The sequence below is a fragment of the Pristiophorus japonicus genome, unplaced genomic scaffold (genome assembly GCF_044704955.1).
Source record: "Pristiophorus japonicus isolate sPriJap1 unplaced genomic scaffold, sPriJap1.hap1 HAP1_SCAFFOLD_92, whole genome shotgun sequence".
NCBI lineage: Eukaryota > Metazoa > Chordata > Chondrichthyes > Pristiophoridae > Pristiophorus > Pristiophorus japonicus.
Window position 1 is genome coordinate 1,396,812 of NW_027254846.1, and position 22,591 is coordinate 1,419,402.

The window sequence follows — 22,591 nt, forward strand, 5'->3', positions numbered from 1 at the left end:
CGAGCCTCAGACATTCTCAGTTAAGAGCATGAACATCTCGAAGTCCAGATCACCAACCAGTGCCGCATGTATGCTGTTAGCCAATATTCAGATCAGTGAATCAATGTGGATAGGGACTGGCTTCAGAAAAATACAAATCAGGTGGAACCTGAACGTGAGACCACCAATCATTCAAAACGTTGTTGGGAGAGTTGAATATGAACGGATGATAAGAGCCGAGTATAAAGGAAATGAACGGTTGATGGGCTCACCGTATCTTATTGGGACAATAATTCCATAGGAAGAGGTTGAAACATCCTGAACACATTGTTCCATGCAGATTTTTCCCCTTTTCATTTTTATACAGGATAGAAACATTGAAACATAGAAAATAGGTGCAGGAGTGGGACATTCGGCCCTTCGAGCCTGCACCGCCATTCAATTAGTTCATGGCTAAACATGTAACCCCATTCCTGTTTCTCGCCAGACCCCTTGCTTCACCTTGTAGTAAGGACTACATCTAACTCGTTTATGAATATATTTAGTGAATTGGTCTCAACATCTTTCTGTGGTAGAGAATTCCACAGGTTCACCACTGTCTGGGTGAAGAAGTTTCTCCTGATCTCCATCCTTAATGGCTGACCCGTTAGACTGTGACCCCTAGTTCTGGACTTCCCCAACATTGGGAACATTTTTCCTGCATCTAACCTGTCTAAATCCGTCAGAATTTTAAACGTTTCTATGAGATACCCTCTCATTTCTCTGAACTCCAGTGAATACAAGCCCAGTTGCTCCAGGCATTCTTGGTATGTCAGTCCCGCCATCCCGGGAATCAGTCTGGTGAACCTTCGCTGCACTCCCTCAAAAGCAAGAATGTCCTTCCTCAAGTTAGGAGACCAAAACTGTGCACAATACTCCAGGTGTGGCCTCACCAAAGCCCTGTACAACTGTAGTAACACATCCCTACCTCTGTACTCAAATCCCCTCGCTATGAAGGCCAACATGCCGTTTGCCTTCTTAACTGCCTGCTGTAACAGCGTGCCAACCTTCAATGACTGATGTACCATGACACCCAGATCTCGTTGCACCTCCACTTATCCTAATCTGTCACCATTCAGATAATAATCTGTCTCTCTGTTTTTACAACCAAAGTGGATAACCTCACATTTATCCACATTATACTTCATCTGCCATGCATTTGCCCACTCACCTATCCTATCCAAGTCGCTCTGCAGCCTCATAGCATCCTCCTCGCAGCTCACACTGCCACCCAACTTAGTGTCATCCGCAAATTTGGTGATACTACATTTAATCCCCTCGTCTAAATCATTAATGTACAATGTAAACAGCTGGAGCCGCAGCACAGATCCTTGCGGTACACCACTAGTCACTGGCTGCCATTCTGAAAAGTACGCATTTACTCCTCCTCTTTGCTTCCTGTCTGCCAACCAGTTCTCAATGTCAGCACACGACCCACAATCCCATGTGCTTTAACTTTGCATATTAATCTCTTTTGTGGTACCTTGTCGAAAGTCTTCTGAAAGTCCAAATACACCATATCAACTGGTTATCTCTTGTCGCCTCTACTGGAAACATTCTCATAAAATTCCAGAAGATTTGTCAAACATGCTTTTCCTTTCACAAATCCAGGCTGACTTGGAACTATCATGTCACCTCTTTCCAAATGCGCTGCTGTGACATCCGTAATAATTGATTCCATCATTTTACCCACTACCGATATCAGTCTGACCGGTTTATAATTAACTGTTTTCTCTCTCCCTCTTTTTTTTTAAAGCGGGCTACATTGGCTACCCTCCACTCCATAGGAACTGATCCAGAATCTATGGAATGTTGGAAAATGACTGTCAATGCCTCCGCTATTTCCAAGGCCACCTCATTAAGTTCTTTGGGATGCAGACTATCAGGCCCTGGGGATTTATCGGTCTTCAATACCATCGATTTTCCCAACACAAATTTCAGACTAATAAGGACTTCCCTCAGTTCCTCCTTCTTCCTGGACCCTCTGACCCCTTTTTTATCCGAATGTTGTTTGTTTCCTCCGTAGTGAATACCGAAACAAAGTACTTGTTCAATTGGTCTGCCATTTCTTTGTTCCCAGTTATGACTTCCCCTGATTCTGACTGCAGGGGACATACTTTTTTCTCTTTACATATCGATAGAAGTTTTTGTAGTCCATTTTAATGTTCCTTGCAAGCTTCCTCTCGTACTCTATATTCCCTGCCCTAATCAAACCATTTGGCCTCTTCTGCTGAGTTCTAAATTTCTCCCAGTCCCCGGGTTCGCTGCGATTTCTGGCAATTTGTTTACCACTTCCTTGGCGTTTATAGTATCCCTGATTTCCCTTGATAGCCACGGTTGAGCCACCATCTTTTATTTATTTTTATGCCATACAGGGATGTACAATTGTTGTCGTTCATACATGCGGTCTCTAAATGTCTGCCATTGCGCATCCACTGTCAACCCCTTAAGTATGATTCGCCAATCAATGCTAGCGAATTCACGCCTCATGCCTTCAAAATCACCCTTCTTTAAGTTCTGGACCAAAATTGCATCTCCGGTTAATTAAAAATATTCCAAGTAATATCCCCGCATTAAAAGCTGGTTTAAAGTTGAGATACAGGTTGTAGACACCTCGTCCTCTCCCTGGAATCTATCCCGGTTTGTGCACAGGGACCAATTCACTATCAGAGCTCTCACTTATACTTACTGACCCACATTGGGCGGGCGCTTTCGATATACTGGGCATCTCATTCACTTTTAAACCTTGATCAATACCGCACCATCTGTTATTCTCCGCCTGCCCTGTGTAAACCGAGTGACAGTAACACTACAAGACCTGCACGATGTGTGCACAGGCTCGTTTGGCTGGCGCCAGTCACAGCTCTTTCCTATGCTGATTTGGTGGCTATGAAAAGAGCTGTTGTTGCATTTGGTGCTGAAGCTTCGAGCCCGGGCAGGGGGAGTCTCAGCGCGCTCCCGACTGAAGCGTCGGGCCACCTGGATGTATTTGAGCAGAGGAAACTTTACAAGGATACCCGCAAAGCCTCCCTGATAAAATGCAACATCCCTAATGACCCCTGGCATTACCTGGCCAAAGACCAACCTAAGTGGAGGAAGTGCATCCGGGATGGCGCTGATCACCTCCAGTCCATCGCCGAGAAATGCAGAAACCAAGCGCAGGCAGAGGACAGGGCGTGCGGCAAAGCTGTCCCTTCATCCCTTACCCTCAATGATTATCTGCCCACATGTGACATGGACTGTGGTTCTCATATTGGATGGTACAGCCACCTAAGTACTCATTTTTAGAGTGGAAGCAAGTCTTCCTCAATCCCACTGGAATGTCGATGATGATGAATGCGGAGCTTCCTTTGAAAGTGTCTGGGAGTGTCCGCCCCGGGGCTGTGATTGGTCGCAGTTCGACTGCCAATCAAATTTGAACCAATCACCGAGAGTGAAAAGCAAGGGCGGGGATTACTGGGCCATGATTGACTGAAATGAAACTGACAGTTTGTCAATTTCAAACAGCCGGCCAATTTCAGAGTATCAACAAACAGATTAAATAAACTCTAATTTCCCGCCAGCAGTTTAAGAATCTCCTTCTTTATAACCTCGCTGCTGCTCCATTATCAGTCACCAATCCCATTCTCTTTAACATTCCGGTTTGAATTCTGTCCGATTCCCTGATAGGTCTGTACCGGGCGAGAATACTTCCCCGGTCACTGCAACCTGTAAACACAAATTCCCGCATCAATCCCGCCAGTGCCGTTTCGTTTAACCGGTTCTCACACAGAAACCTCACAATATGACAGGATTACCTGTCAGGGGAAACTGTAATGTCTGGGTAAAGGAGACTCTGTATCCCCGCCCTCTCATTTTGATCGTGATCGAATTTCTGATCTCTCATATTAAAATATTGTTCTCAAAGATTTAATAATTCCCTTATTCCTACAGCGGCAACAGTCATTTTCTTTGAGACATCCAGTGGTCTTGTAAGGGCTATATAAATTCGAGACTTTTTTCTCTTTCCATTAATGAAATAGCTGAATTAATATCCCAATCTAATTGTCCACACTCCCATCCCCAGGTCGCTGCTCTCTCCGTGTGAGGCGTTGGGTGTCTCTCAGAAGAGCCTTTGTGTTATGTCCGGGGGAAAGGGTCGAGTTGTTCAGCCGTCGAATCCATTGAGAGTGCGGCCCTGCCGTTTCAGAGCGCACTCCACATCCATGGCAGTGACGGCCTGTGCTTCACATGTTCGATGTAGGTGACTGCGTTCCTGATCACATTCTCCAGGAAAATCTTCAGCACCCCGCGCATCTCCTGGTAGACCAGGCCCGAGAACCGCTTGACACTGCCACGGCGAGCCAGGTGGCGGATGGCAGGTTTGGTGATGCCCCGGATGTCATCACGGAGCACTTTACGGTGCCATTTGACTCTGCTTTTGCCCATTCCATTGTCTCATTTACCTCGGCCAGACATGAATGAGAAACGAACTGCTCCTAGCTCGGTTTTATTGAGCTAGCCCCGACCTGACTGAAAAAGTCCAGATTGAAAGAGGCGGGAAGTGGAGGAGACAGAATGAGAGATTCAACAGAGAGTGCGGCAGGGGATGCAACAGAATCAAAATTGAGACAGAGAGCAGAGCGCTGATCTTCCAGCTACAGCTCCAGCTTTCTGCAACCGCCAATTTCAAATTGTTTTATCAACAATAGAAGCGATGCTCAGCGCTCCCCGCAAATCCTTACAGACTCAGAATTCATATTGTTATGTATGCAATAAAGATTCAAACTGAGGAATGTTTAACTAAGCAAGGTACACACTTGGCTCTGCTTTATTTGGTCCCAAAGTGCGTGACACACAAAATGGCTGGCCTTTGCGTGCGTACTGCTCAGTGGCCTCCAACAATCACACCATCTGGTGGCTACAAACAGAATGTACAGACATGAAAATACACCCCCGTGCAATCGTATCACAGTATTTCACAGGCTGAGACAGTCCGGTGCTTTGCTCTTCCGGGCTGACCCTCTTATTTCGATTCCAGCCTTGGGTGAACGCGCGGAGTCTGTTCTGGCTGGTGTCTGGATGCCTGACTTGTTGGGGGTGGCCGTGGCCATGTCAGGAATTGCAGTTCCATTTTTGTTGAACAGGTCCATGATGGAAATTCCGGGTTCTCTGAAGGCTGCTGTTAGGGTGGTTGGTCATCGACGGTTTCTTCGTCCGACTGTTCTGGCTCATCTCTGTGCCTCAGCTTTGTCTGATCCATGTGTTTCCTGCAAGTTTTCCTATCCTTGAGCTTAATAATGAATACTCTGTTGCCCTTCTTGGCATGACCGTACCAGCAGGACATTTGAGACCCTGAACATAGGTCAACACATGTGCAGATCATTAATATAACTCTCACGTGGCACAGTTGCGCGATCGTGGTACCGCTGTTGACTTTTTCTTCTGCATTCAGCACGATTATTTAAATATGGTGTACCAGAGAGAGCTTGGTCTTAAGAGCTCTTTTCATCATGATTTCAGCAGCCGAGACCCCTATGAGTGTGTGGGGTCTTTTCCTGTAACACAGCAGTATGCAGGACAAGCGGGTCTTTAGTGACCCTTGAGTTACTCTCCTCATGCTTTGCTTGATAATTTGTACTGCACGTTCAGCTTGCCCTTTGGACGCTAGCTTGAACGGTGCTGACCTTACATGGTTTATGCCACTAAGTTTCACAAACTCCTGAAACTCTTGACTGGTGAATCACAACCCATTGTCGCTCACCACTATGTTAGTAAAACCATGTGTGGCGAATATGGCATTGAGATTCTCTATAGTTGCCGTGGAGGTACTGGATGACATGATTATGCTTTCTATTCACTTCGAAAAAGCGGTCATGATTATGCATTCTATTTGAATTAGCGTCTACCACCACTAAAAGCACCTTGCCCAGAAAGGGACCTGCAAAATCTACATGTATCCTGGATCAAGTTTTGGATGGCCATGAAAACCGACTGAGTGGCGATTCCGCTGGTGCTTTGCTGAGCTGCAGACAAGTGTTGCACTGATGCTCGCATGCTTCCAGCTCAGAATCAATTCCTGGCCACCAAATGTGGTACCTGGTGAGGGCCTTCATCATCACTATACCAGGATGTATGCTGTGTAACTCATGCACGAACTTCTCTCTCCCTTTCTTGGACATTACAACGCGATTGCCCCATAATATGCAATCTGCTTGAATAGATCGTTCGTTCTTGCGACGAATGTATTGTTTGGCATCCTCGCACATTTGCGTAAGTATGGCAGACCAATCCCCTTTGAAGGTGCAAACCTTTACTACCGATACAATTGGGTACTGGCTGGTTCACGTCTTAACTTGTTGCGCCATGACAGGGGTTCCTTCACTCTCAAAAGCATTCATGATTAACATTAGATTAGCCGGTTGTGGCGATTCAACCTCCGGTGTGGGCAACGGCAACCAGCTCAAAGCATCAGCACAATTATCTACGCCAGGTCTGCAGCGAATGACATAATCATAGGCAGATAATGTCAGCGCCCACCTTTGGTTGAGGGATGAAGCAATGGTATTGATAAATTTGCTCTCAGAAAACAATGAAATGAGCGGCTTGTGATCAGTCTCTAATTTGAACTTCAGACCGAACAGGTATTGATGCATCATTTTAACACCATACACACATGGTAAAACTTCTTTTTCAACCATGCTGAAGGATCTTTCCGCTTTCGACAATCTTTTGGATAGGTGACAGATTGAAGTTTCCCTGGTTCATTGGCTTGTTGGAGTATGCAATAACTTCCATATGACGATGCATAACAGGCCAAAACTAAACGTTTACATGGATCATAATGTAACAGAAGCTTGTTCGAGCAAAGCAGGTTGGTGGCTTTCTCGAAAGCTCGATCTTGTGATGCGCCCCAAAGCAGGTTGTCCCCTTTTCTCAATGAATGTGCAGTGGTTCTAGTAAGCTGCTCAATTTAGGTAGGAAGTTACCAAAGTAGTTGAGTAAGCCCAGGAACGAACGCAGCTCCATCACATTCCACAGCTTGGCTGCATTCTTAATGGCCTTGGTTTTCATGTCAGTCGGTCTGATGCCATTAGCGCCGATTTTCCTCCTCAGGAATACGACCTCCGGTGCGATGAAGACTCACTTCGAGCGTTTCAGTCTGAGTCCCATCCTATCCAAAGGCAGTGGAATCTTTTCCAGGTAGTTCAGATGTTTCTTGGAGGCACAACTGGTGATCAGGATGTCATCGTGGAACACGCCTGTTCTCAGAATGGATTTCAGTAGACATTCCATATTCCGCTGCAATATTGCTGCAGCCGAGCAAATTCCGAAAGGGCATCTGTGGTGAATAAACAGTCCTTTATGTCTGTTAATGCACGTAATTCTCTTCGATGTCTCGACCAACTCCTATGTCATATAGGCCGATGTCAAGTCCAGTTTTGTGAACGACTTCCCTCCTGCTAGCGTCACAAAGAAGTCATCAGCCTTCGGTACCGGGTACTGATCTTGTTTCAAAACCCTGTTTATCGGAGCCTTGTAGTATCCATAGATTCTGACTGTGCCATCACTTTTCAGCACAGGAACAATGGAGCTGACCCATTCATTAAATTCGACCGGTGATATGATTCCTTCACCCTGCAGTCTGTCCAGTTCAATTTTGACCTTCTCCCTCATCATATACGGCGCTACCCGAGCTTTACGATGGACTGTCTTGCAGCTGAGTCCAGATGGATCTGCACTTTGTCTCCCGTGAAGTTATGATACCCGGTTCGAACAGCGAGGGGAACTTGCTCAATTCTTGGGCACATGTATCTTCCTCCGATGACAAAGACTTTATGTCGTTCCAGTCATGTCTGATTTTCTCCAACCAGCTCCTGCCGAGCAACCCACAGCGCTAACTCGTGAACTGCACCATTATATGACACTTTAATTTGTGCTCTGCCAATCACCTTTATCAGTTCTTTGGTGTACGTGCGCTGCTTGGCATTACCAGGCTCAGCCTGAACCTCTCAATCTGAGTATCACACAGCTTATTAAATGCCCTCTAGTTCATGATCGATTGACTCGCCCCCGTGTCTATTTCCACCGATACCAGTATCCCATTAAAATTTACGTAAGTCAAAATAGGCTTACCCTTGGTTATGAAGGAGTATAATCCATAGACTTCCTCCTGCGTCATCTCGGATTGCGTATCCCGATCCACACTAGTCTGATTCTCATCCTCCACTTGATGTGTCGCAGCTCGCTTGCTCATCTGCGAACACTTGCGCTGGAGATGCCTCAATCTCAAACAATCTTTTGCAAATATATTGCTTAAATCGGCACTGCTGGTGCCGATTATTTCCTCCACAATGCCAACACAGACAAGTCGGATACATTCCCACTGGCGGACAATGGGCAGCCACAGGTTTCGCGAATGCAACCGGAGAGGCCCTGCCATGTGCCACTCTGCCAAACACTGAATCAATTGCATTTACAGTACTTGCCGAGGTTCGGTTCTTCACCGCTATTTGCTTTTGACTCCTGTCTGTCATCATACATGACTGAGCGATCTGGAGGGGCCATTTTAAATCCAACTCCTCCACTGCCAGAAGTTTGCGCAGGATCACCTCGTGATTTATACTGATAACAAAGAAGTCCTGCAGCATGTCTGCCAACACCGTCCCGAACTTGCACGGTCTGGCTAGACGTCTCAGGTCGGCAAACAATTCCACCACACACTGGCCCTCTGATTGAATGTGCGTATAAAATCTTTATCTCGAAATGAAGATGCCATCGTCTGGCTTGAGGTTCTCCCGTACCAAAGTACACAACTCCTCATGCGTTTTCTCTGTTGGATCACTCGGCATGAGTCGATTCTTGTCAGACTTTAGATCTTGAGCTGCACACAGTCGACCGCCTCATTTTGTTGGCCATGAAAAACTTGTTCAATTGATACAACGTCTGCCCAATCATCTCCCTTCACGACACGCTCTAAAAATCCAATCGTGCTCATTTTGCAAGCAAAGGTTGTTGTGTTGTCCTGGCCATATCTTATGTATGCAATAAAGTGTCAAACTGAGTACTGTTTAACGAAGCAAGCTACAACATTGGCTCTGCATTATTTAGGCCCAAAATGCCTGACTCTCAAAATGGCTGGCCTTTTATCCCTGAGCAGCACCATTGCGTGCTGCTCAGTGGCCTCCAGCAATGATGCCATCTGGTGGCTCCAAACAGAATGTACATACATGACACTTTCCCAAGGCTTCCAGGAACCAAAAGCTTTTAAATAAGGCCCCGGTACAATTAACAATCATGAATATTCCAGCGTATATAGTACCATTCCTGTCAATCTCAGACCTTATTCCATATCCTCTCACAGACGGGTTAAGCAGTTTGCACACACCTTATTCCAGCTGATTTGGAGAATCTGGTGTTTGGGATTTGTGTTGTGAGGCGGGGTATCGCCGGAACTACCACCATCTAAGTGCGACTCTCCTCCTGAATCTTTGAAATGATAATGACCAGGAACTGAGACTGTTGCCTAACACAAACCCCAGTTACAGCGAGGCCCGGGTCGAATATCCCATTCTCTCTTTGTTTTACTGCAGACATTGTGGGAGGTTGGAAGCACACACTGGGCGAGGGGTGGGTGCAGACACTGATGGAGGGGTCGGTGCAGGCACTAGGGGAGGGGTGGGTACAGACACTGATGGAGGGGTCGGTGCAGACACTGGGGGAGGGGTGGGTGCAGACACTGATGGAGGGGTCGGTGCAGACACTGGGGGAGGGGTGGGTGCAGACACTGATGGAGGGGTCGGTGCAGACACTGGGGGAGGGATGGGTGCAGACACTGGAGGGGAGTGGTGGTTGCAGACACTGGGGGAGGGATGGGTGCAGAGACTGGGGGAAGGGATGGGTGCAGACACGGGGGTTGGGGTGGGTGCAGACACGGGGGAGGGGGTGGTGCAGACACTGGGGGAGGGAAGGATGCAGGCACTGGTGCAAGGGTAGGTGCAGACACTAGGGTAGAGCTGGGTACAGGCACTGCGGAAGGGGTGCGTTAAGGGTACAGCAGTTAACATAGGTAACTTTAAACTGCATATTGATTGGGCTAACCAAACTGGTAGCAATACTGTGGAGGAGGAATTCCTGGTGTGTATAATGGATGCTTTTCTGGACTAATAAGTCGAGTAACCAACTAGAGTGCAGGCCATCCTGGACTGGGTCTTGTGTAATGTGAGAGGATTACTGAGCAATCTGTTCTTGCGGGGCCCCTTGTGGAAGAGTTACAGTAATATGGTAGAATTCTACATTAAGATGGAAAGCGACACAATTAATTCAGAGACTGGTGTCCTGAATTTAAAGAAAGGAAACTTCGACAGTATGAGAAGTGAATTGGCAAGGATAGACTGGAGAACCATACTAACAGGTTTGACAGTGGATAGGCAATGGCAGACATTTAAATGTCACATAGATGAACAACAACAATTGTGCATCCCTGTGTGGCATAAGAATTAAAAGGGAAAGTGGCCAGAAAAAGCAGCAAACCTGAAGACTGGGAGACATTTAGAATTCAGCCGAGGAGGACGAAGGTTTTAATGAAGAGGGGGGAAGTAGAGTATGAGAGTAAGCTTGCAAGTAACATAAAAACTGACTGCAAAACCTTCAATAGATATGTGAAGTGAAAACGATTAGTGAAGACGAATGAAGGTCCCTAGCATTCAGAATCAGGTGAATTCTTAATTGGGAACAAGTTAATGGGAGAACAATTGAAAGAATACTTTGGTTCAGTCTTCACTAAGGAAGTCACGAATAACCTCCTGAAAATATTAGGGGACCGAGGGTATAGCAAGAAGGGGGAATTGACGGAAATCCTTATTAGTCAGGAAATGGTGTCAGGGAAATTGAAGGGACTGAAGGATGATAAATCCCAATGACATGATAGTCTGTATCCCAGAGTACTTAAGGAAGTGGCAGATGCATTGGTGGTTATTTGCCAACATTCCATGGACTCTGGTTCAATCCTATGGATTGGAGGGCAGCTAATGTAACCCCACTTTTTAAAAAAGGAGTGAGAGAGAAAACAGTGCATTATGGACCGGTTAGCCTGATATCGGTGCTCGGGCAAATGCTGGAATCAGTTATTAAAGATGTAATAGCAGTGCATTTGAAAAGCAGTGACAGGATCACTCCAAATCTGCATGGATCTATGGAAAGCAAATCATGCTTGACAAATTTTCTCGAGTTTTTTGAGGATCTAACTAGTGTAAGAATAAGGGAGAACCAGTGGGTGTGGTATATTTGTACTTTCACAAGGCTTTTGACAAGGTCCCACACAAGAGATTGTTGTGCAAAATTAATGCACATGGTATTAGTGGTGAAGCATTGATGTGGATAGAGAACTGGTTGGCAGACAGGAAGCAAATAGTGGGAATTAAAGGGTCATTTTCAGAATGGCAGGCAGTGACTAGTGGGGTGCCGCAGGTTTCAATGCTGGGGCCCCAGCTATTTACAATATAAATTAATGACTTAGACGAAGGAATTGAACGTAATATCTCCAAGTTTGCAGATGCCACTAAACTGGGTGGCAGTGCGAGCTGCGAGGAGGATGCCAGGAGGCTGCAGGGGAACTTGGACAGGTTAGGTGAATGGGCAAATGCATGGCAGAAGCAGTAGAATGTGGATAATTCTGAGGTTATTCAGTTTGGTGGCAAGACGTGGAAGCAAGGTTATTATCAGAATAGTGACAGATTAATAAAAGGGGAGCTGCAAAGAGACCTGGATGTCATGGTACATCAGTCATTGAAGATATGCATGCAGGTGCAGCAGGCAGTAAAGAAAGCAAATGGCATGCTGGTCTTCATAGCGAGGGGATTTGAGTATAGGAGCAGTGATGTCTTACTGCAGTTGTACAGAGTCTTGGTGAGACCTCACTTTGAGTATTGTGTGCAATGTTGATCTTCTAATCTGAGGAAGGACATTCTTGCTATTGAGGGAATGCAGCAAAGATTCACGAGACTGATTCCCGGGATGGTACGACTGATATATGAAGAAAGACTGGATCGACTACGATTATATTCATTGGAGTTTAGAAGAATGAGAGGTGATCTCATAGAAACATATAAAATTCTGACGAAATTTGACAGGTGAGATGCAGGACGAATGTTCCGGATGTTGGGGATTTCAGAACCAGGGGTCACAGTCTAAGGATAAGGTGCAAGCCATTTAAGACCGAGATGAGGAGAAACTGTGGTCGAGAATTCCACAGGTTCACAGTTGTCTGAGTGAAGAATTGTGACCCTGCGGAATTCTCTGCCACAGAATATGTTCAGTTCATTAAATATATTCAAAGTGAGTTGGAAGTGGCCCTTGCGGTTTATGGGATCAAGGTATGGTGAGAAAGCAGGAATGGAGTACTGATGTTACATGAACAGCCATGATCATATTTAATGGTGATGCAGGCTCGAAGGGCCGAATGGCCTAATCCTGCACCTATTTTCTAGGTTTCTTTGTTATCCAATCGAGTATTGACTTGTTTCATCTGGTTTATATTGCGCCAACTGTTCCCCAGTTACCATGAGCCATACATTGTAGATACAATTTCTTTATGTTTTTCTTGGGTTTGATGATTTAGTCGCTTATTTATCGTACTGATTTTATGGGCATTAGGCTCTCCGATTTACTCGACTTGCAGCATTTATCTGGCGATCTCGTCCCCCGTTTCTGACAAGTCCGCGAAGTCCGACCGTTTCTCTTTTGCAAAAGGATTTTAAATCTTTGGGCAACATCTTCAACTTCTTGGTCAATACTGACTATGTCAAATGTGTTAACAGCTGCAACCCTCGCCACATACCGATAGTGTGTTTCTGTTGTTAGATAAAAGGGAACATAAAAACCACACATAGTCTCTTGGTTCATTGTCGGACTATTTCGATCATATATCCTGTTAATATCACATCAGCCTCTAGCCGGTGTTACCCTCTGTTGCCCATTTCGCTTAATGCCCATTTCACTTGGTCTTCAATTGGCCCAATTAACTATCCAAATTAATTATATCTTCCCTTTGGCAGTTGCACTTATAACTCCTTCCTCATCGTGATATTTATTGCCTACGCAAATAGTTTCCCGCCACAAGTTTCACAGTTTGGAGTGGGGTAATACAAAAGGTTCCTTTCGCAATGAGACAAGTCAGGTTGGTACCATACTGGTCTTTCAGGTGCATTGTGCTGAAACAATATTCACCCTTCCCTCTTTATACAGATCGTACAGGAAAATGCTATCCCGCAATTACCTTCATGGTGCAATTCCATGTTATCCCATCCATCCCGGTTAATTTCTTATGTTCGTTGCATTCTACTAAATATTTCTCAGGCATGCTTGAGTAATATCCTACTATCTCTAACAAGGTGATGTCATTCTGTTCCTGCAACTGATACTCATGCCACCGGGTACACTTTTAACAACCTTCTGAATCATAGTAAGTTGATAAGTGAACATTGCCCAAGGTCTCCATCAGTTACCCAGAAGGAAAGTTTTCTTACTGCAATATGCTGCAGGTTTAGTTGGGCTTGTTCCACTAACCAAGATCAACACATTACTTCAATCCGTTTCGTTGAAGACGATTTGTTCCCCTTCAATAATCTTGTTTACCCTCTTTTAGCATTAATCCAGTTGCAACATATTAATAAGGCCTAACTGCCTTCTGTGTTGATTCTCCCGACTGGTCTCGACATCATTCTTGTCAAGGTCCGATCAAGCACATCACTTTCCTTGAACTCAGTGCAGGTTGTATTAGCCCTCTGCCAAAATCAGTTGTTCATTCTCCCAAGTAGCCGTGCTGTTTTAGGCTTGCACAACCCACGTAGTCCCACTTTGGTCAGATTCAATATTACATGTAGCACTTTGCGATGCACATCATGATACAATATCACCTGAGTTGATATCCATTAGACCATTTGTTGGCCATGGGATGCGTTGAGTGCAAAACATACAGTGCCTGCATTTAAAAAGGCGTTGCTTTTATTCATCCTGCTGAAAGCATATTGCACAGATAATTACAGCACACATTGGGTAGGCAAAGGCATCATTAGACAACAAACTGATTTCTCCTTCGCTGATTTATAACAGGTAACTGCCAGTTGAACACACGATTTGAAAACGAGACTTGTCGGTCAAGCATCAATGACAAAGGCAAAAAAAACGGCTCACCAGAAACAGGTGCCTTTCACTTGGTTGTCCCAAATGGATGGATGTGTAATATGATAGATGTGTAATCGGTTGGATGTGTAATATGATTGATGTGTAATATGATGGATGTGTAATAGGATGTAGGTGTAATATGATGGATGTGTAATATGATGGATGTGTAATAGGATGGATGTTTAATAGGATGGATGTGTAATATGAAGCATGACTAACAGGATGGATATGTTATATGATGGATGTCTAATATGATGGAGGTGTAATAGGATGGATGTGTAATAGGATGGATGTGTAATAAGATGAATGTATAATAGAACGTATGTGTAATATGATGGATGTGTAATATGATGGATGTGTAATATGATGGATGTGTAATAGTATGAATGTGTAACAGGATTGATGTGTAATAAGATTGATGTGTAATATGATGGATGTGTAATAGGATGGATGTTTAATAGGATGAATGGGTGATATGAAGTATTACTAATAGGATGGATATGTCATATGATGGATTTCTAATATGATGGAGGTGTAATAGATGGATGTCTAATAGGATGGATGTGTAATAAGATGAATGTGTAATATGATGGATGTGTAATATGATGGATGTGTAATATGATCGATGTGTAATATGATGAATGTGAAATACGATGGGTGTGTAATCGGATGTAAGTGTAATATGATGGATGTGTAATATGATGGATGTGCAATAAGATCGATATGTAATATGATAGATGTGTAATATTATGGATGTGTAAGAGGATGGATGTGTAACAGAATGGATGTGTAATATGAGTGATGTGTAATGTGACCGGTCTGTAATAGGATGGTTGTGTAATAGGATGGATGTATAACAGGATGGATGTGCTATATGATGATTGTGTATTAGGTTGGAGGTGAAATAGGATGGATGTGTAATAGGATGGATGTATAATAGGATGGATATGTAATATGAAGGATGTGTAATATGATGGCTGAGCAATATGATGGATGCACAATAGGATGGATGTGTAATAGGATTGATATATGATATGATGAATGTGTAATATGCTGGATGTGTAATGTGATAGGTGTGTAATTGGATGGATGTGTAATAAGATGGATGTGTAATATGATTGATGTGTAATATGATGGATGTGCAATATGATGGATGTGTAATAGGTTGGATGTGTAACAGGATGGATGTGTAATAGGATGGATGTGTAAACTGATTGATGTCTAAAATGATGGATGTGTAATATGATGGATGTGGAACATGATGGATGTGTAATAGGAAAGATGTGTAATATGATCGATGTGTAATATGATGGATGCATAATACGATGGATGAGTAATATGATGGAAGTATAATAGGAAGGTTGTGTAATATGATGGATGTGTAATAGGATGGATGTGTAATAGAATGGATATGTAATATGATGGATGTGTAATAGGATGGATGTATAATACGATGGATGTGCAATATGATGGATGTGTAATAGGTTGGATGTGTAATAGGATGGATGTGTAATAAGATTTATGTGTAATCTGATTGATGTGTAATATGATGGATGTTTAATAGGATGGATGTGTAAAATATGGAAGTGTAATAGGATGGATGTACAATAGGATGGATGTGCAATATGATGGATGTGTAATAGGTTAGATGTGTAATAGGATGGATGTGTAATAAGATTTATGTGTAATCTGATTGATGTGTAATATGATGGATGTTTAATAGGATGGATGTGTAAAATATGGAAGTGTAATAGGATGGATGTACAATAGGATGGATGTGCAATATGATGGATGTGTAATAGGTTAGATGTGTAATAGGATGGATGTGTAATAGGATGGATGCATCATAGGATGGTTGTGTAATATGATGGATGTGTAATATGATGGATGTGTCGTATGATTGATGTGTAATATGATGGATGTGTAACATGATCGAGGTGCAATAGGATGAATGGTTAACGTGATGGATGTGTAATAGGATAGATGTGTAATATGATCGTTGTGTAATATGATGGATACGTAATACGATAGATTTGTCATATGATGGAAGTATAATGGGACAGATGTGTAATAGGATGGATGTGTAATAGGATGGATGTGTAATAAGATGAATGTATAATAGGACGTATGTGTAATATGATGGATGTGTAATATGATGGATGTGTAATATGATGGATGTGTAATAGTATGAATGTGTAACAGGATGGATGTGTAAAAGGATAGATGTGTAATATGATCGATGTGTAATATGATTAATGTGAAATACGATCGGTGTGAAATCGGTTGTAAGTGTAATAGGATGGATGTGTAATATGATGGATGTGCAATAAGATCGATATGTAATATGATAGATGTGTAATATTATGGATGTGTAAGGATGGATGTGTAACAGAATTGATGTGTAATATGAGTGACGTGTAATATGATGGGTCTGTAATAGGATGGTTGTGTAATAGGATGGATGTATAACAGGATGGATGTGCTATATGATGATTGTGTAATAGGTTGGAGGTGAAATAGGATGGATGTGTATAGGATGGATGTATAATAGGATGGATATGTAATATGAAGGATGTCTAATATGATGGTTGAGCAATATGATGGATGCACAATAGGATGGATTGTAATAGGATTGATATATGATATGATGAATGTGTAATAGGCTGGACGTGTAATGTGATAGGTGTGTAATTGGATGGATGTGTAATAAGATTGATGTGTAATATGATTGATGTGTAATATGATGGATGTGCAATATGATGGATGTGTAATAGGTTGGATGTGTAACAGGATGGATCTGTAATATGATGGATGCGTAATACGATGGATGAGTAATATGATGGAAGTATAATCGGAAGGATGTGTAATATGATGGATGTGTAATAGGATGGATATGAAATATGATGGATTTGTAATAGGATGGATGTGTAATATGATGGATGTGTAATAGGATGGATGTGTAATATGATGGATGTGTAATAGGATGGATGTGTAATAAGATTGATGTGTAATATGATGGTTGTGTAATAGGATGGATGTGCAATCTGATTGATGTGTAATATGATGGATGTTTAATAGGATGGATGTGTAAAATATGGAAGTGTAATAGGATGGATGTACAATAGGATGGATGTGCAATATGATGGATGTGTAATAGGTTAGATATGTAATAGGATGGATGTGTAATAGGATGGATGTACCATAGGATGGTTGTGTAATATGATGGATGTGTAATATGATGGATGTGTAGTATGATTGATGTGTAATATGATGGATGTGTAATATGATGGAGGTGCAATAGGATGAATGGTTAACATGATGGACGTGTAATAGGATAGATGTGTAATAGGATCGTTGTGTAATATGATGGATACGTAATACGATAGATTTGTCATATGATGGAAGTATAATGGGACAGATGTGTAATAGGATGTAAGTGTAATAGGATGGATGTGTAATATGATGGATGTGCAATAAGATCGATATGTAATATGATAGAAGTGTAATATTATGGATGTGTAAGAGGATGGATGTGTAACAGAATGGATGTGTAATATGAGTGACGTGTAATATGACGGGTCTGTAATAGGATGGTTGTGTAATAGGATGGATGTATAACAGGATGGATGTGCTATATGATGATTGTGTATTAGGTTGGAGGTGAAATAGGATGGATGTGTAATAGGGTGGATGCATAATAGGATGGATATGTAATATGAAGGATGTGTAATATGATGGCTGAGCAATATGATGGATGCACAATAGGATGGATGTGTAATAGGATTGATATATGATATGATGAATGTGTAATAGGCTGGATGTGTAATGTGATAGGTGTGTTATTGGATGGATGTGTAATAAAATGGATGTGTAATATGATTGATGTGTAATATGATGGATGTGCAATATGATGGATGTGTAATAGGTTGGATGTGCAACAGGATGGATGTGTAATAGGATGGATGTGTAAACTGATTGATGTCTAAAATTATGGATGTATAATATGATGGATGTGGAACATGGTGGATGTGTAATAGGATAGATGTGTAATATGATCGATGTGCAATATGATGGATGCGTAAAACGATGGATGAGTAATATGATGGAAGTATAATAGGAAGGATGTGTAATATGATGTATGCGTAATAGGATGGATATGAAATATGATGGATTTGTAATAGGATGGATGTGTAATATGATGGATGTGTAATAGGATGGATGTGTAATATGATGGATGTATAATATGATTGATGTGTAATATGATGGATGTGTAATAGGATGGATATGTAATATGATGGATGTGTAATAGGATGGATGTATACTACGATGGATGTGCAATATGATGGATGCGTAATAGGTTGGATGTGTAATAGGATGGTTGTGTAATAAGATTGATGTGTAATATGATGGTTGTGTAATATGATGGATGTGTAATAGGTTATATGTGTAATAGGATGGATGTGTAATAGGATGGATGTATCATAGGATGGTTGTGTAATATGGTGGATGTGTAATATGATGGATGTGTGGTATGATTGATGTGTAATATGATGGATGTGTAATATGATGGAGGTGCAATAGGATGAATGGTTAACATGATGGACGTGTAATAGGATAGATGTGTAATATGATCGTTGTGTAATATGATGGATACGTAATACGATAGATTTGTCATATGATGGAAGTATAATGGACAGATGTGTAATATGATGGATGTGTAATAGGATGGATGTGTATTCTGAATGATGTGTAATATGATGGATGTGTAATAGGATGGATGTGTAATAGGATGGATGTATAACAGGATGGATGTGCAATATGATGAATGTGTAATAGGTTGGATGTGCAATAGAATGGATGTTGATATTGATGGATGTGTGATAGGATGGATGTTGATATGGATGGATGTGTAATATAATGGATTTGTAATATAATAGGTGTGTAATATGATGGATGTGTAATTGGATGGATGTGTAATAGGAGGGATGTGTATTCTGATTTATGTGTAATATGATGGATATGTAACAGGATGGATGTGTAGTATGATGGATGTGTAATAGGATGGATGTATAATAGGATAGATATATAATAGGATTGTTGTGTAATTTAACTGATGTGTAATATGATGGATGTGTAATAGGCTAGATGTGTAATATGATGGATGTGTAATAGGATGGATGTGTAATATGATGGAGGTGTAATAGGATGAATGTGTAATAGGATGAATGTATAAAAATACGGATGTGTATAATGATGGATGTGTAATAGGAAGGATGTGCAATATGATGGATGTTTAATATGATGGATGCGTAATAGGATGGATGTGTAATAGTATGAATGCGTAACATGATGGATGTGTAATAGGGTCGATGTGTAATATGATGAATGTGAAATACGATGGGTGTGTAATCGGAGGTAAGTGTAATAGGATGGATGTGTAATATGATGGATGTGCAATAAGATGGATATTTAATATGATAGATGTGTAATATTACGGATGTGTAATGGGATGGATGTGTAATAGGATGGATGTATAAAAGGATGGATGTTTAATATAATGGATGTAGAATAGGACGGATGTGTAATATGATGGATGTGTAATAGGATGGATGTATAATAGGATGGATGTGTAATATGATTGATGTGTAATATGATGGATGTATAATATGATGGATGTGTAATAATATGGATGTGTAATATGATTGATGTGTAATATGATGGATGTGTAATATGATTGATGTATAATATGATGGTTGTGTGATATGATGGATGTGTATTAGGATGGATGTGTAATAGGATAGATGTGTAATATGATGAATCTGTAATATGATGAATGTGTAATATGTTGGATGTTAAGACGATGGATTTGCAATAGGATGTTTGTGTAATGTGATGTATGCATAATATGATTGATTTATAACAGGAAGGATGTGTAATATGATGGATGTGTAACAGGATGGATGTGTAATATGATGGATGTGTAAGCGTTTGCATGTGTAATAGGATGGATGTGTAATCTGATGGATGTGTAATATGATGGATGTGTAATATGGTGGATGAGCAATGCGTTGGAGGAGGATTTCCTGGAATGTATTTGGGATAGATTTCGAGACCAATATTTCGAGGAACCACCCAAGAGCTGGCCATCATGGACTGGGTGATGTGTAATGAGAAGCGACTAATACGCAATAATGTGCGAGGCACCTTGGGTGAGAGTGATGTTATGAGGCGCGAAGTAGCTAGATTAGATTGGTAAATGATACTTAAAGGGTTGGCGGTGGATATGCAATGGCAAACCTATTGCCAAGATCATATGGACGATCTTCAACAAATGTACATCCCTTCTGCAGTAAAAATAAAACGAGTAAGGTCGCTCAACCGTGGCTAACAAGGGAAATTAAGGATAGTGTTCAATCGAAGGAAGAGGCATACAAATTACCCAGATAAAGTAGGAAGCCGGAGGAGTGGAAGAAATTTATAATGAAGCAGAGGAGGACAAAGGGTTTAATTAAGAGGGGGAAAATAAAGTACGAGTGGAAGCTTGCCGGAAACAACAAAAAAGACTGCAGAAGCTTCTATAGATATGTCAAGAGAAAAAGATTAGTGAAGACAAACGTTGGTTTCTTGCCGTTGGATTCGCGTGAATTTATAATGGGGAACAAAGAAATGGCACACAAATTGAACAAGTACTTTGGTTCTGTCTTCTCAAAGGAAGACACAAATAACCTTCCCGATGTACTACGGGTCCGAAGGTCCAGTGAGAAGGAGGAACTGAAGGATATCCTTATCAGGAAGGAAATTCTGTTGGACAACAAATTGATTTCACCTACGCAGATTTGTAACAGGTAACTGCCGGTTAAACACACGATTTGAAAACTAGACTTGTAGATCAAGCTTTAATAACAAAGGTATCAAAACTGCACACCAGCACCAGGTGGATTTCACTTGGTTGTCCCAAATTTGCAGCAGCTGGTACAACAAAAATTGAGCTTTTACCATGAATTGAACTCGGATCGCTGAATTCAAATTCCAGAGTGCTCACCATTATACCATTACACCATCAAACCAACGATGCAATGTATCGGTTGAAACATTTCTCATACGTTTCGGGGAAATGGTGAGTTCGCAATACAATGCATTAATGTAAAATGCCTGGCATAACAACAAAATGTAACGTTTTGTTGAGTGCAAAACATGCAGTGCCTGCATTCCAAAAGGCGTTTCTCATATTCAACCTGCTGAATTAATATTGCACGGAAAAATACAACACACATTTTGCAGGCAAAGGCATCATTAGACAAGAAAACTGATTTCTCCTCTGCTGATTTCGACAAGTAACTGGCGGTTGAACACACGATTTGAAAACTAGAATTGTAGATCAAGCATCAATGACAAAGGCGTTCACTTAGTTGTGCCAAATTTTTACGGAAAGACATGAGAAATGTTTCAACTAATTTAGTACCGCTGGTTCAATGGTGTGTGGAATGATGTGTGGAATGATGTGTGGAATGATGCATGGAATGACGTGTGGAATGATGTGTGGAATGATGTGTGGAATGATGTGAGGAATGATGTGTGGAATGACGTGTGGAATGATGCATGGAATGACGTGAAAATGATGTGTGGAATGATGTGTGGAATGATGTGTGGAATGATGTGTGGAATGATGTGAGGAATGATGAGTGGAATGATGTGTGGAATGATGTGAGGAATGATGAGTGGAATGATGTGTGGAATGATGTGTGGAATGATGTGAGGAATGATGTGAGGAATAATGTGTGGAATGATGTGAGGAATGATGAGTGGAATGATGTGTGGAATGATGTGAGGAATGATGAGTGGAATGATGTGTGGAATGACGTGTGGAATGATGTGTGGAATGATGTGTGGAATGATGTGAGGAATGATGAGTGGAATGATGTGTGGAATGATGTGTGGAATGATGTGTGGAATGATGTGAGGAATAATGTGAGGAATGATGAGGGGAATGATGTGTGGAATGATGAGTGGATTGACGTGTGGAATGATGTGTGGAATGATGTGTGGAATGATGTGTGGAATGATGTGTGGAATGATGTGAGGAATGATGAGTGGAATGATGTGTGGAATGATGTGTGGAATGATGGGAGGAATGAGGAGTGGGATGACGTGTGGAATGACGTGTGGAATGATGTGTGGAATGATGTGTGGAATGATGTGTGGAATGTTGTGTGCAATGATGTGTGGAATGATGTGTGTAATGATATTTGGAATGAGGTTTGGAATGATGTGTGGAATGAGGTGTGGAATGATGTGTGGAATGATGGGTGGAATGGTGTGTGGAATGACGTGTGGAGTGATGCATGGAATGACGTGTGGAATGATGTGTGGAATGATGTGTGGAATGATGTGTAGAATGATGTCTGGAATG